Here is a 16,433-nt window from a genome sequence, read left to right as displayed (position 1 = left end):
TTAAAGGTGCTGTTTTTTAAGTTTTTGACTCTTCAAATAACCATAATAACCATTACCATAATAGGTTTGCATATATTTAAGAAACATATCAAGTGAACATTTTTGTTTATCTGAAAAACAATGCTGAAGTCACATATTCTGCTTTGAAACTGTGTTTTCGTGCCGGAACGCTGTCTTTGTTTAGGTAATTTAACCAGCCCAATGCCAGTTGAGCCAATTATATTTCAGCACCTCAGGTTGCCTTGATAGAAAACTGCGTATTTCATTCATTCACTCAGGAAGGCTCTCAAAGCATACGTCTGTGACCGAAATGCCACCTCCGGTGGACAGTAGCAGACTCCAAAAAGAGATGCAGATTTAGAGTTCCACATGATGTTTTTAATTAGTAAATAATATAAATATTACAAATGTAAACATTAGGTGAGCTGGTTACATTGTAACATTAACCCTGTGTCCTAACAATATACTACGTAAGGAGATTTGCAGTGATAAGCAATTTGGCTGTTTGCACCAGATGAAACACAACAGAAATTTAAATACAGTCATTCAGAAGCACAGAATATAAACTCACTCACAAAATGGTAAGGTTTATAATCTAATTAATACATATTAAACCTGTTTTACATTATTACATGTACATGTTGAATCACTGTGTTGATTTGCATTAGGTCACAGTTCTAAAGTTCATTTTCAAACGGTTTATTTTATTTTAAAGATCTGAGGTGAACTATCTGCTGCTGCTTTCAGTAGTATGGCAAAAAATGTCACGTAAAATGGCATTCAAACTCAATGTTAGTAATTAGCTTGAGATGTACCTGAGGTGATCATTGGCCATGTATCCTGTTGTTCAGCTGCAAGAAATAGAAGCTGTTTCTAATATATCAATTCGAGGAGTTGGTTAGTACAAAAACTCCTTTTAATATTGAGAATGTTTTGTGTGTCGTTGCTTTTATTTAGAGTACGATTTAAATCAGCCTTTAGGCTCGATTGTTAGACTCAGACTGTTAGACGCAGTTGCATTTGTTTTGAACCAGGAATGCAATAACTAGTCCAACCACTGGGTGTCAAACTTATATACTGCACCTTTAAAGGGATTCAGTCATTTAAGTGAAAAATATCTAAAACTGGACTATTTATTTTATTCCTATTATTTAGTTTGGTATTTTTTTTCTATGCTGTTGGAAACATTGCATGAGCTTGAAGATGTTTGGATGTTAATATGTTCACATGTTAACATAAATCAGTATTTTAAAATGTAATATTTCATGTTTAATTATTTTTAATTAAACAGTAATTTAATGTTAATCTGACCAGTTAACAGTTAATATTCCGTTAATGAGCGGTGGTAGATAGATAGATAGATAGATAGATAGATAGATAGATAGATAGATAGATAGATAGATAGATAGATAGATAGATAGATAGATAGATAGATAGATAGATAGATAGATAGATAGATAGATAGATAGATAGATAATGATGGATGGTTGGATGGATATAACGATGGATGGATGGATGGATGGATGGATGGATGGATGGATGGATGGATATAATTATGGATATAATGATGGATGGATGGATGGATGGATGGATAGATAGATATAACGATGGATATAATGATGGATGGATGGATGGATGGATGGATGGATGGATGGATATAATGATGGATATAATGATGGATGGATGGATAGATAGATAGATATAACAATGGATATAATGATGGATGGATGGATGGATGGATGGATAGATAGATAGATAGATAGACAGATAGAAAGATATAACGATGTATATAATGATGGATGGATGGATGGATGGATGGATGGATGGATGGATGGATGGATGGATGGATGGATGGATGGATGGATGGATGGATGGATGGATGGATGGATGGATGGATGGATGGATGGATGGATAGATAGATAGATAGATAGATAGATAGATAGATAGATAGATATAACGATGGATATAACGATGGATATAACGATGGATGGATGGATGGATATAGATAGATAGATATAACAATGAATATAATGATGGACGGACGGACGGACGGACGGACGGACGGACGGACGGACGGACGGACGGACGGACGGACGGACGGACGGACGGACGGACGGACGGACGGACGGACGGACGGACAGACAGACAGATAGATAGATAGATAGATAGATATGCTGTTATCATTTTATATTGTTTTAATGGACAAAAAAAACAAACAAAAAAAACAGTCCCCCTCAAGGCAAAATAACGCAACTGTCATATTGAGTGTATGTGTCCTCCTCTCTTTACACACTGGATGACAAATGTCTTTCGAAATAAACCATAAACACAAGCAATAAATAAAAAATGTCATTCATGTGATATTTGCCATCAATCACAATATATGGCTGTCCGTGCATGTGTGTGTGTGTGTGTGTGTGTGTGTGTGTGTGTGTGTGTGTGTGTGTACTGAGGAGAGAACGACTTGCGAGTGATGGTCGAGTGTGTTTGACAATGTGATTATCTCTTCACACAACTGAACCCACAAAACACACACACAAAAAAAAAAAGATTGTGAAAAAACTACAGTTGAGATTAAAGAAAAAAAATAAGGGAGGAAAAAATGGATTTTGACTGTATAAACTCAAAAGCGAGTCTTAATTTGCGTCTGGTGGTGAATCAGGAAACTCATTATATCTGTCATATTAACAAAGGAATAAACAGGCATTGCTCTGAAGAAAAGAAAGCCGTGACAGACACATACACTGAGACAGAAGAGGAAAGAGAGTGCAAGAGTGAGAAAGAGAGGGGGAGAGGCAGAGAGAATAAATAACAAACGTCAAAACATATTATTCTTTCAGAGTGGGGGATGAATTGAATCCTACATTGTACTTCGAAAAACATTTTATTTTTATAACCTGCAGAGCAAAACAAATGAAGAAATTATTTTTTTCCCCCAGATTTACATGAGCTCTTCTTCATCAGGAAGACACTGACCTCACACACACACACACACCCACGCACACACACACGTCTCAAGAAGTAGAGTGATGATGGTAGATGTTTCTATGCAAATTTTTCCATTTTCATGGTTTATGAAAAACCATTTTATAAGAAATTAATCGTTAAACCAACCAACCAACCAACCAATCAATCAACCAACCAACCAACCAACCAATAAATTAACCAAGCAACCAACCAAGCAATCAACCAACTAACCAAACAATCAATCAATCAATGGTGCTTCCAGTTTATTTTCAGATAGCTAGTAAGTTGTGGTATATATATATATATATATATATATATATATATATATATATATATATATATATATATATACTGTATATATATATATATATATATATATATATATATATATATATATATATATATATATATATATATATACTGTATATATATATATATATATATATATATATATATATATATATAGATATATATATATATATATATATATATATATATATATATCTATATATATATATATATATATATAATGCTTTGCTTCTTAGACTTTACACACCTGAAACTTGTCTATAGCACTTATTCACTGCTGCTCTTATAGATGTGTAAATTGCTTCTTTGTCCTCATTTGTAAGTCGTTTTGGATAAAAGTGTCTGCTAAATGACTAAATGTAAATGTATATATATATATATATATATATATATATATATATATATATATATATATATATATATATATATATATATATAGGCCGAGTGCATTAGTGCCCCACCAGTTATGATATATGGACATATTGCACCGCTACGCGTGTGATATTGTATGGCATTGTATGGAGTATATTAAATAGAAAATCTAACACGGAGAGTCTCAAAAATCCTTTTGTATGAGGAACTACTTTCTTCCTCGATTCATTCACATCTGCAGCTGCCTGGCAGAACAGCAGAAGCCATTGCTCATTCATCAATGTCACTTCAAAGCTAGTATTTGAATGATTCTCTAGTGTAATGTCTAAAGTGATGACAGAACAGGTGATTTTCTGACCTATTAAGATTATAAGGCTGAACGGCATGAAATGTCTACAGAGACTTCCCAGTATTTTTCTGATGCAATCGAGATATCACAATAACCCCGAAAAAGCCAAAGCAAAGCAAACACTATCAGACTACTTTGGTACAAATATAGCACTACAAAATACAAAAGAGGGAGATCGACTTAGAATGTCACTTACCTGATTTATAATGATTTGATCAGCTGTAGTTTGAAATATGAAAAGAAAACACTGAGTTTTTCCTCCTCTGAGGACTTCTTATGCGGTCTCTACCGCCATCTTGTGGCAGTCAAACATCTTTTTTTTTTGCTCTACATGCTGATGGCCACAGACGTGCTGAATCTCCAAAATTCTAAATATTTTTGCCTAAAGAAAGCTTTAAATTTACATTGTTGTCCAACATCTGTGATATTTCGCAAACTGTAGAGAGTTTATTCCTCTGCTTGTAACTCTATGTGGATGGAGTAATACACAAAAGTAAAGATGCTGTATGAGTGCTGTTATTGCAGACTACTGCACAGCTATCCACCAATCAGATTCGAGAACCAGTCAGAACTATATATATATATATATATATATATATATATATATATATATATATATATATATATATATATATATATAATTATACATATACAGTTGAAGTCTGAATTATTAGCCCCCTTGAATTATTCGCCCCTCTGTTTTTTTTCGCCCCAATTTCAGTTTAACAGAGAGAAGATTTTTTAAAGACATTTCTGAACATAATAGTTTTAATAACTAATTTCTGTTAACTGATTTATATTATCTTCGCCATGATGACACTAAATAACATTTGACTAGATATTTTTCAAGAATATATTTTATTCTTCTATACAGTTTAAAGTGACATTTAAAGGCTTAACTAGGTTAATTAGGTTATCTAGATCAGTTAGGGTAATTAGGCAAGTTATTGTATAATGACAGTTTGTTCTGTAGACAGTCTAAAAAAATAGCTTAAAGGGGCTAATAATTTTGACCTTAAAATAGTTTTTAAAAATTAAAAACTGCTTTTATTCTAGCCAAAATAAAACAAATAAAATGTTCTATAGAAAGGAAAAAAATATTATCAGACATACTGTGAAAATGTCCTTGCTCTGTTAAACATCATTTGGGAAATATTTAAAAAATATTGAAAATAAATTCAAAGGGGGGCTAATAATTATGAATTCAACTGAATATATATATATATAATATTACATATAATATATCAGTAAATTAGCCGTTTTCCATATATTGTGATTCGTGTTTTTATTTATTTATGGTTTTGAATTGCATTATGGAACCTTGATCTTTCTCCCAATGGCGTTTAATCTTGAAAAGTTTGAAAAAGTGGCTTTTATTAACATTATTAGTTTAAAGTGATATATTGTCTGAGATTGTGTTGTATATCATGGTACAAAAACCTTATAACAAACTGCCAGTACATTTTCGGTTATTATACAGACTTATTTCTCTCTATATTATTTCATATTATTTAAGATGTAAAAAAAAAAAGTTACTGTGTTAAAGGATAGAGTTGAATTTTCAATGTCAAAAGTCAACAGAACGAAAAATAAAACTCCCATAATGCAATTCAAAACAGTAAATAAATGGACAACACGTAAATTATGAAAAAACAACTTAATATTGACACTGAAAAGAAAAGGTAGGATGGGTTCTGTCAATTTCCTCCATCATATGCCTATTACTCATTTTACAATTTCATATTGTCTATATCTGTCAGCCGTTTGCCATTTCTAAATCTTTCTGCGTTCTACCCCAAAATGACCCAGAATGACAATAATCCCCATTCACACTGATCCAGGGTCAGATTAACGTCTACCAGCTTTGATCTAGCTCTCTAATCTAATAAACCGAAGCGCAAAAACTGACCCGGAGAGCAATCCTTCTCTAATATGCTTTCTCAATAGTGCACCATGCTGTTTATTCCCTCATAAGCGCCAATTGAAAAGGCCCCTAATCCAATAGTGTGAAAACTAGAATCTTTCAAGAGAGGCACTTTCAGACGTTGCCTCATTCTTTTCAAGTCCAATTAATTTCCTTCCAGCAATAACGTTAACATCTTCGTGGTTGACACCGCAGAGCAGCATCTTATGATTGAATATTTCAGAGATTTCCAGAAGTCCTCACCACTGCCGTCACCACCACCACCACCACCGCTTTTTCCTCTCCCCCTGCAATTAATTTCATGTAACTTTGTAATATTGCAATAATTTGAGCTCTTGAGTTAATGTCTCTTAAAATGCTCTTCTAGCATTAGCAATTAAGTGCGCAATTAAGAATGTTTACATGATGGAATTCCGGAGTAATGGCAATTTACTTCAGATCCCACTAATTAAAAAAGGAGCATGGAATAACACAATTTGGCTTTATTGATAATTTGATGACTTTCAGCTCCGGGTTTGATTGTGTTATGACTTAATTTGGCTTTAATCTTTTGATATCCGATTTGGCTGTAACCGAAAGACTGAATGCAGGAGCACTATGCAACTTTTTTTCCTCCCTCATTTTCATTATATCTGCATAATTCTGCTCATCAGCAGCAATGTGTAATTAAAGCGTAATTAAAATTCCCTGAATTAAAGCTCGATCATCAACAGCTTTGAAGTGGAAGGCAGCTGACCTGTTGCGCACTTGAAGTCACGACCTAAACAATCAAGAGCTGTTTCCTTTCATGTGTTCATACGACTGAGTGCGTGATACAGATGCCCATGAATTATTGACTATTGCAGTTGTAGCATTAGTTCTTTACAAACTCAGACTACTTCTGCTCTTATTCTAGACTATATTAAACTGAATATTTAATAGGATTATACTGTAATCTATGGCAATTTTATAAAGCAATACTAAGCTTTAAACAGACCCCCTAGTTTTTCTCTATTTTGTGGTGGCTGAATCCAACTCATTCACAAATGTTTGCGATCCTGCAAAACTCTTAATTTAAATGCAAAATAATCACAAAATAACGTAAATAATCTCATAAAACATCCAATTCCAAAACATATAACCAAATTATATTTATTTTAGTTTGCAATTAATGGTTGACATGACTTGTAGACATTGCATACAAAGCACACACAATGCATTTGAGTGTCTCTCGAAAAATTACATCTCACCTTTGCCATCACAATTATTACATTACATGGAAGGGGGCAGTAAGCAGACAAGGATGAAGCATGAGTGATTTACAAATGAAGTCAATGTAAAGATTAGACATTCTGTGGCTCGAATGGGCCTTTTGTGCATTTGATGCACTTCAAACTGCAAAAGAAAGCGGGAGCAAACATCTAACAAATGGAGCAATGGGACAGACAGAAAAGCAAGCAGCTTACAATGATGGAGATTGGTTCAAGGATGATGGCCGCTGGACAAGACCAAATTAAAAGACATTATTTGTACTTTACATGTATGACCAGTATTATGATGTGCGTCAAATCCATAAATGATTTTATTTAACTCTTTCCCTGCAGTTAATGAGAGGAAATGCTTCCCTGCCTTTGACAAGTTTTACGGCAATCCACATTTTAGGTGCATTACGGTGGGGGAAGCCCTAACGCATGTCCTATGTTTGAGGTACATGATGTCAGATGCTCCGGGGAGTGAAATCTAAGGACAAAGGATCCAAGGATTGTGGATAAAAATAAGAGCTATACAACCTTCCTTTGGCTTAATCCCTACCGTTTTAGATCTGTTTTAGATCTTGTCTTGACAAGAGATGAAAATAAAGAAGCTTTTTTATGATTTTATGATCATTGTCATTGTGTCAGGTTGCACACCTAACACAGTAGGCTACCTAATATGGTAAATAAAATATTATATTTATATTTATATTTTAATTGCAAAATTAATTGTACGCAAATTTTTGTGAATAACCACCACAAAATTTTTATAACAAAAAAATGAAAAACAATCGTAAAAAACTATGAGGTCTGTTTAAAGTTGCACGATTGCATATTTTATGTATAAGTGCAAACTAAAGGCCACACGCGCGCACACAGACACACATCGCATGCAGGACAGCACAGCCGGAGCGACTCCCTTCAGATTCAACACGCATGATCACGTTCATCAAATTTGTTTAAACTAAGCGTTCTTAAGTATGGCTATATTTCACAAGGATTCTGACACAGCAACATGAAGCAGACGCTTTACAAAAGTTGCATTTAAGGGGGAAACATGACAGAATGCGCTGTCTTTGATAGCTCGCGAAATCATCTGAGTTTCACTGAGTAAGTTTACATGGACACCAACACTCCACTTTTAATATGATTAAGATAGTCCTCTTATTAAGAGTCTACCATGTAAACAGCGATTTTTGATTACCTTAAAGGACCCCCGAGTCACGAAATGCTGAGGTTTTTCTTTCCGTTCGGCATATGGTATCAAATTCCTTTAAAACAAAAGTTAAAAGATTAAAAATGAAACATAGGAAATTAGATAAAACTCTGAAGGAAACGCTGGATAGCCTGGTAATGCGACATTAATAGTTTTATACTGAAACTTTCCTTCTAAAAGTGCTTCCTTAGTCTTATCTATATTTCTTTGCATGTTGAACACATGAAATTCAAATTCAAATTAATCGCATGCGTTGACACACTCATTTTGACAGCACAAATATTTATATATATATATATTTTTTTTATTAGTAGTGTATATGTATGTCTTGATTGTTGTGAGGGTGAGAAACTTAAAAGTAAGTAATTTGTTTGTCGGGTAAATATCCCTTTAATACAATCAAGATGTTGAAACATTTGCTATGTGCACTATGGTACACTTTGATTGATTGACTGATTCACTAAAATAAGAAGAAAAAAAAAAATCACGTCTTTAGGTTATTAGCAATCAATTACATGAATGCTGAACATTTAGAGAGTACTGTTAGGAATGTGACAATGATGGATGTGTATTTTGAAAGAACAGAGTAATAGCATTTTCCTTCAGTTAGATTTCTAAGCCCCTCAAACAAGCATTGTTATTATTTTTTTGTGAAAGGAGCTGTTGCACAGAGTGACAGTCGAGAGCAACAGCAATAATGACTGCAGTGTATCTGTGTGTGTGTGTCTGTGTGTGTGTGTGTGTCTGTGTGTGTGTGTGTGCGCGTGTCTGTGTGTGCGCGTGTCTGTGTGTACGCGTTCATCACCGCCTCGGAAGTATTACTTATATTAAAACAAGCAACTGTATGAAAGCGCTTATTAAAACTTCAAACCTTTACTCAAACTTAATATATAAAGGCAGAAAATAAGAGTGAGAGACAGAAAAGGAGAGTGAGAGACAGAAAAAGTCACAGACCACAGATGGATTTTGTTCTGCTGGTGTGGGTGCAGGTATAAGAAATAGTAGTGTGATGAAAAAAAAAAAAGATTTTATCAAACTTGTATGGTTATTCATCTATCTAGAATATATTTATACTAAATTATTATTATTATTTTTAATCTGTGAGCTGGTTAGAGAAAGTATATGATTTTCTTTTCACAGTGAAATGTATCTGTTGTTATCTGTATTGGACAATGTTGTGTCACGTGACTTTATACACACATTGATACATAAACTATACAAATACACATTATTACTAGCAAAAATTATGATTTATTATTCATAAAATACACACTGATGTTTCTGGCAATAATAATCATTTTAATATGTTAAAGAATTTTAGGGAAATCTTTTTCAACAAGACACTTGTCATAGTGAAGCGTGAAAAAAAATTTTTTTGAAGTAAAAAAAATTCAATAAATTAAAAAAAAAAGTGATGTGACTTCAGGTTTATGAAAATAATAAAACAATACATGTATATTTTATTTTATTACATAAACTATGCATTTTACAAAACCTCAAATTGACAGAAAATCTCATCTAAATACCTGAACAAATTATATTTAGAATCCTGACAATGTGTTTTATTAATATAAACAATTATTCTCCTATTTACTCAAATTTTATTAATAATGATAATAGGCCTGGGCGATTAATCGAAAAGTAATGCAAATCGACATTCAGAACCTATAATCGATCAAATTTTTCCAGGTCAACTTTTTCAATTACTTTACCTACTGTGTGCGGAGTCACGTGACACCGCTCTGTTAAGGCTGATTTATACTTCTTCATCATTATTTTATTTACAATTATTAATATTACTATACACAATTATTATGTAAACATACTTTATTTACATACGTATTTATAAAAATATTTTATAATTATTAAGTAAACAAAACTTTGTTATTTTATTATTTATTATTATTATATGATTATTATTATTATTTTTTTATTATTTTAAATATTATTTTTATATTAATTATAACAGTTCAGCAGCTCTAATCTCTCCACTGCAGCACACACTATCATGATGGCATAAATCAATATCATAAATCAAATAATATGATCATTAGTAAGTATATGTTTTTGCAAATATAATGCAGCTGGATGTGTCATGTGATAAACATGATGTGTCGCCATGGAAATTGCCATCAAACCACCTCACTCTGAATTAAATTAAACAGCAATTTGGAAAACAGAGAGAGTCGATTGCTCTTTTTTTATCCGCAAAGAGACCTTCATCCATATAACGTTTCAGGGGCTTTTTGTAATGCATTGCTATTTATTGGAACAACGTAAGATTATAGAGATCATTTTTGTACTCATTTTGTTGCACATTTGACTATTATGTTGATGTGAAAGCAAATAGTATTATAGTTCATGTACAATGTCCTTTAGTACTTAGTTCTATCATGTGTACTGTGTAGGAACATATGCTACTAAAAATAAAAAAAATTCTAAATAATGCAATTCTTTTTTTTTTTTAGGACTTCTAATTAAATCTTTCATTAAAGGTTTGGTCAATCATTTTCCATCCTCGACTCTTTAATATTGAATAACAAAATTTATATATTCAATACTTGTATTTAAACAATACTTGCAATACTTAACTAATGAAATGTATATCGAATCTGCACACACGTATCTAGATTCAGCAGAGAAGGGTATCATCCTAGCCCTAATGAGATGTGGGGGAAATTTCATATGTATCAATGTAAAGTATGTATTCAAATGTACTTATTTCATATTATTATATTTTAAGAAAATGATAGTGTTTCTTTAACAAATTGTTTCTTTAACAATTTCATTTACTACTAACATAAAATAAAATAAACTAATTAATTAATTAAAAAACAAACAAAAGTTGTATTACATGGCACAGAGTACAAAATCAATGATCACGTGTTTGATGTGTCCATACTACAACTAATCCATTGTTAAATATCACATAAAAATAATAATAATAATAATAATAATAATAATAATAATAATAATAATAATAACAATTATTATTATTATTATTATTATTATTATTATTATTATTATAAATCTTTTAATGTTTTATTATCATTAGTGGTAGTACTTATTCATTTATTAATTTACCCATTTACTTATACACAAAATGTGCATCAACAGCAAGATAAGTCTGTCCACAAACTTCCAAAATCCCAGTTTACCTGTATCATAAACTGCAAAGATTAAATATTTTTTTTATCAATCTGCAAGTTAAAAATGCTGTAAAACACTTTCACGTGCATGCTATTTTGTTGCAACTTGTGTTTACATACTAATAGAATACGTCTCTAGTGTGACTGTGTTAAAGATGATTAAATATTCTTGTAATTCAAATTCAAGTTCGTTGTGTCGTGGCCAATTTAATTCCACTTTAACTTCACATAATGAGAGAGAGATCCAATTCATTAAATGGATAGTTCAGGCAGAAATGGAAATCTGCTGTTCGTTCAATCCCCTTCAGGCTACCCAAGATGTGGATGATTTTTTTAATCATTTTTATTCTTCAGTAGAACATAATTGAAGATTTCTAGGTGAAACTGTGGATGATAGTGATTCATAAAATGTAAGTCAATGGCTACTGCAACATTAGGAGTTAATAAACATACAAAGCAACATTAACACATGTGACTATTGATGACACAGTAAAATATTGTGAAGTGGAATGACTGATCTGACAAATCTGAACAATATTTACATTAATACTATATTACTATTTAAAAGGGACCTATTATGCCCCATTTTATAAGATGTAAAATAAGTCTCTGATGTCCTTAGAGTGTGTATGTGAGGTTTTGGCTCAAAATACCTTACAAATAATGTTTCATAACTCTTTGAACCTGCCCCTTTTAGACGTTGATCGTAATTGTGCCATTTGATGACTGTCACTTTAAATTGAAATGAGATTGGGCACTTTTCAAAAAAGGGCGGAGCTACAAATGCTTATATGTCAGCATAGTGGCAGATTCAAAAACATGACTAATGTCCTATGCTAATGAGGGAAAGATTGCCACTAATGGGCATAATATTAATAGGTAACTTTACCCCTCTGATGACATGTACAAAGGGAAAATATCAATCTAAGTGTTTCTGCAGTTTTCATGAAGTGTGATTATAGGTAAATAAAATAATAAACGTTTACCATTAGAAGCTGATTATGTTCAGAGACTGTTGCCAAGTGTTTAAACTATAAACGTGAATTTTGCATAATAGGTACCCTTTAATTGAACATTTGGTAGGGATGGGGAGTCGACTCCAGAAGAGTCGATTCCTCGACTCTCAATGGACCGGAATCGACTCCAGGACAGGAATCAACTCCCAGAATCGAGACTGTATTTTCAAACCCCTTCTGAATGAAGCAGATACATGCTACAGTTATAATGCTCATTCTCAAGCACGATGAACGCCTGATTTGAATTCGTGCCCACACGTTTTACACTTTTGCTTTTGAATTTCAGGACCACGAGTACTCTAGGCTATGATAAATAGTGCTGTGTGATTAAGTTTGCTTTCACTTTCAAATTCCTATAAAACACCTTTTTGCAATTTGGTTTTAAAGATGATCTGCCAGCGATGTCAAGTTTGCTGTGTTATAAATTAAATATAGCATATGTGTGTACATTTTGAGCTGATCAACATCTTACATAAGCACTGCAGGTAAATATAAGATGTTATGTTATTGTTTGCTGCTATATGTTCAAGTAAAATCAGAGTCGACTCCAACAAACCTGGAACCATTAAGTAGTCCCTCCAAGATTTGTTTATTGATTTTTGTGGCTGATTTTGATGTGGATTAAATTAAAATGTGCAGCAATATGTGTCGCCTTTTTGTGTCTATTTCCAGTAAAAATAAAATAAAATTATATAAAAATACCCCAAACAACAGTCTTTATTATATACATTTAGACCACAAGAGCCATTGGGTTCTGTAACTTAAAAAATAAATAAATGCAAGTGTGTCGAATAAAAAAAAATAATAATAAATAAATACTATTTTAATCAAATTATGCAATTACTCAAAAAAATATTTGGTTGTTTAATATTTTCTCTTATAAACACATGGTCAAATTATGTTGTTTACATAATATTACTCTTTTGTTCAGGTTTTTAAATTCATTTGGAGTGCTTTCATTTTGACAAAGTTTGGGTTTACTTTTTTTTTCTTTTTTTTTTTTTTGCAATCACTGAATTTATTGCAAAATTAAAAGATTTAGATTGTTGAATTTATTCCACAGCCTCGTCAATTTGTTAAACCATTAAAAACATATGATTTATTATTATTGTCATCATCATCATCATCATCATCATCATCATTATTATTATTATTATCATTATCAATAATAATATGATTAAAATGATTATTTATTTAATTTATGTTTTCTTTTTTCTTTGTAAAGGAGAATTTCTACTTGGTAGGATAGTTTAAAAAGTTACTATTTACTCACACTCCATTTTATTATGAACCTATTTGAGTTTCTTTATTCACAAAACAAGATATTTTGAAGAATGTTGGTAACATGTTGCCATTAGGGATGCAAGGGTTCTTGGTAAAAAAAATGTATTGTCCTGTAGTCCTTCCACGGTTCGGTGCGTCCTGTGATCCGCGGTTCAGAATATGCATTATTAACATTGGTTTGTTAATAAAAACAACTGCAACAAAGCAGTTTCACCTTTGTACGCTTCCGATTATCTTTCACGCTCATTGCACGTGTGAAGACCTGTCTAATCACCTCTTATTATAGAAATCTGTTGTTGATATCACGTTTTCCTTTTTTTTTAATCAAATAATTGTTATTATTTAATCTGTTGTTGGACTGGCCTGGTGAAACCAGGCCCCACATCGCATGCACCTCTATCTCTAACACAAGCTTTACATCACATTTTCTCACGTGTCTGTTTGTCAGTGTGTGTGTGTGTGTGTGTGTGTGTGTGTGTGTGTGTGTGTGCGTGTGTGCGTGCGTGCGTGTGTGTGTGTGTGTGTGTGTGGAGTTTTTCTAGGTTTCAGGATTTTATTATCTGCTTAACTGGTTGAGACTGTTGAGTCAAGATGTAAAATAGAAAAAGGAGAAATTTAAGCTTTTTCTCTTTATTTTCTTAAGCAATTTATTTGAACATACAATTTTCAAAATGCCCTACCTTTATTTAATGCGAGATCATGCAAATCTACAGTCATATGTATGAAGCTGTTGCATTGTCAGGTGTTTGTTACCAAAAAATATTGTTTATTATTCTTTAAATTGTTCTGTAGGCATTTTTTCTAAGCATAGCACAAACCGTGCCGTACCGAAATGGTGACCCTACAACCATGATACATACCGAACTGTGAGTAGATTGAACCGTAGCACCCCTAGTAACCACTGACTTGCATGGCATTTTTCCCTATTATGGATGTAAATTGCTCTCCTTTATAACATTCTTCAAAATATCTTATTTTAAGTTCAAATGAATAAATGAGCGAATTAATCAACTAACAAATGAACAAACAAACAAACAAACAAACAAATCCATTACAGTTTGGAACCACATGGGTGAGTAAATACTAAGTGAATTAGAATTTTTGCATGAACTATCCATTAAACACATTATAAAATCTGCAAAAACAAAACTGGAACATTTGATCTTTCCTTTTCTTCCATTTCAGTCGAGGGTTTTCCTCCTACGTTCAACCAGACCTCTCTTCATCCTCTCTTTCCCTCTCATCTCTCCATCCCAGATCCAAGACTCCCACTCCTCCTCTATCCGTACATATTCACTCATTTCTCCCCATTGAACTATCCAACCTAATCTCTTTCCTCCATCTATCCTTGTGTGAATATTTACTTTCCAGCGGGTGAAATGATTCCCTCATGATGTTTTTATTGGCGGATAAAAAAACAGCCAGTCTGTACAATCCCTTTTCCAATATTTGTTTAATTCTCTCACCCCGTCTTGCACAATTTAATGAAATCTGAAATATAAAAAAGAAATCTTATTAGCGCAAGAACACACAATGCTAAAATCCACTGACACTTCAACCCGATTACATAACGCAAGCCTTTCTGTTCTGTTCTCAAGGGGTGAAAAGGCGTATGGTGAGGTCTGTGTAATGACACTTAATTAAGAGATAAAACCACAGCATACATGGCATACAGAACCTCAGACAAATAATGAGAAAATCAAAAGTCTTGTGTGTTTTTGTGTCAATTATCACACTGTAATAAATCATTTCTAAATCAGCTTTAGATTCTTTTTTTATTAATTAAATCTAATAATAAGTTACTTTAGAAATTATCATTTCAGACAATGTAGAGTTAACTGGTAATTGTTAAATTGGTAAAAGGTTTTAGCAGTTTTTGTTATTTACACATTTTTTGAACTTGCATAATTTACTTTAATAATAATTACTGGCAAGTGTGACATTGTCGGTACATGTGCAATATTATTATTTTTTTTTGTTGTAATTTTTACATTTCATCGTTTATTTATTTATTTATTTATTTATTTATTTATTTATTTATTTATTTATTTATTTATTTATTTATTTATTTATTTATTTGTTTGTGTATTTATTTATTTGTTTGTTTGTTTATTAATTTATGCAGTTATATATTTATTTCTTACATTTTATTTAGTAACTTTAATACATTATGTGCATTAATAAGAACATGAATGAATGAATGAATGAATGAATGAATGAATGAATGAATGAATGAATGAAGGAATGAATGAATGCATGAATGAATATCATTCATATCATTCAGTCATTCATATCTTTGTATTGGTTAAAATTAGAAATGTGGCAAGGCCTGCAATGGCAACTACACATCTGCCACTGAAATGAACAACAACTCCCATAACTCACCACACTCACCAGTTCTGGATTTTCGATGATTGCACACACAGCTGTAGCTCTTGAAGACTGAATCACCTCACATTCTCACACACATGGCTGAGTCTTGTTTATCTGTCATATTACAAATCGTACCCTAGTCTAGCCTTGCCATGTTTTCTGACTTTTGTGTTGTTTCCTCATTTATGTTGTTTTGCCACCTGTATCAACCTCTTTGCCTGTGACCTCGGCTACGCTTTTAG

The sequence above is a fragment of the Danio aesculapii genome, chromosome 4 (genome assembly GCF_903798145.1).
Source record: "Danio aesculapii chromosome 4, fDanAes4.1, whole genome shotgun sequence".
Taxonomy (NCBI): Eukaryota; Metazoa; Chordata; class Actinopteri; order Cypriniformes; family Danionidae; genus Danio; species Danio aesculapii.
The sequence above is the reverse complement of the archived record's forward strand: the minus strand, read 5'-3'. Positions refer to the sequence as shown.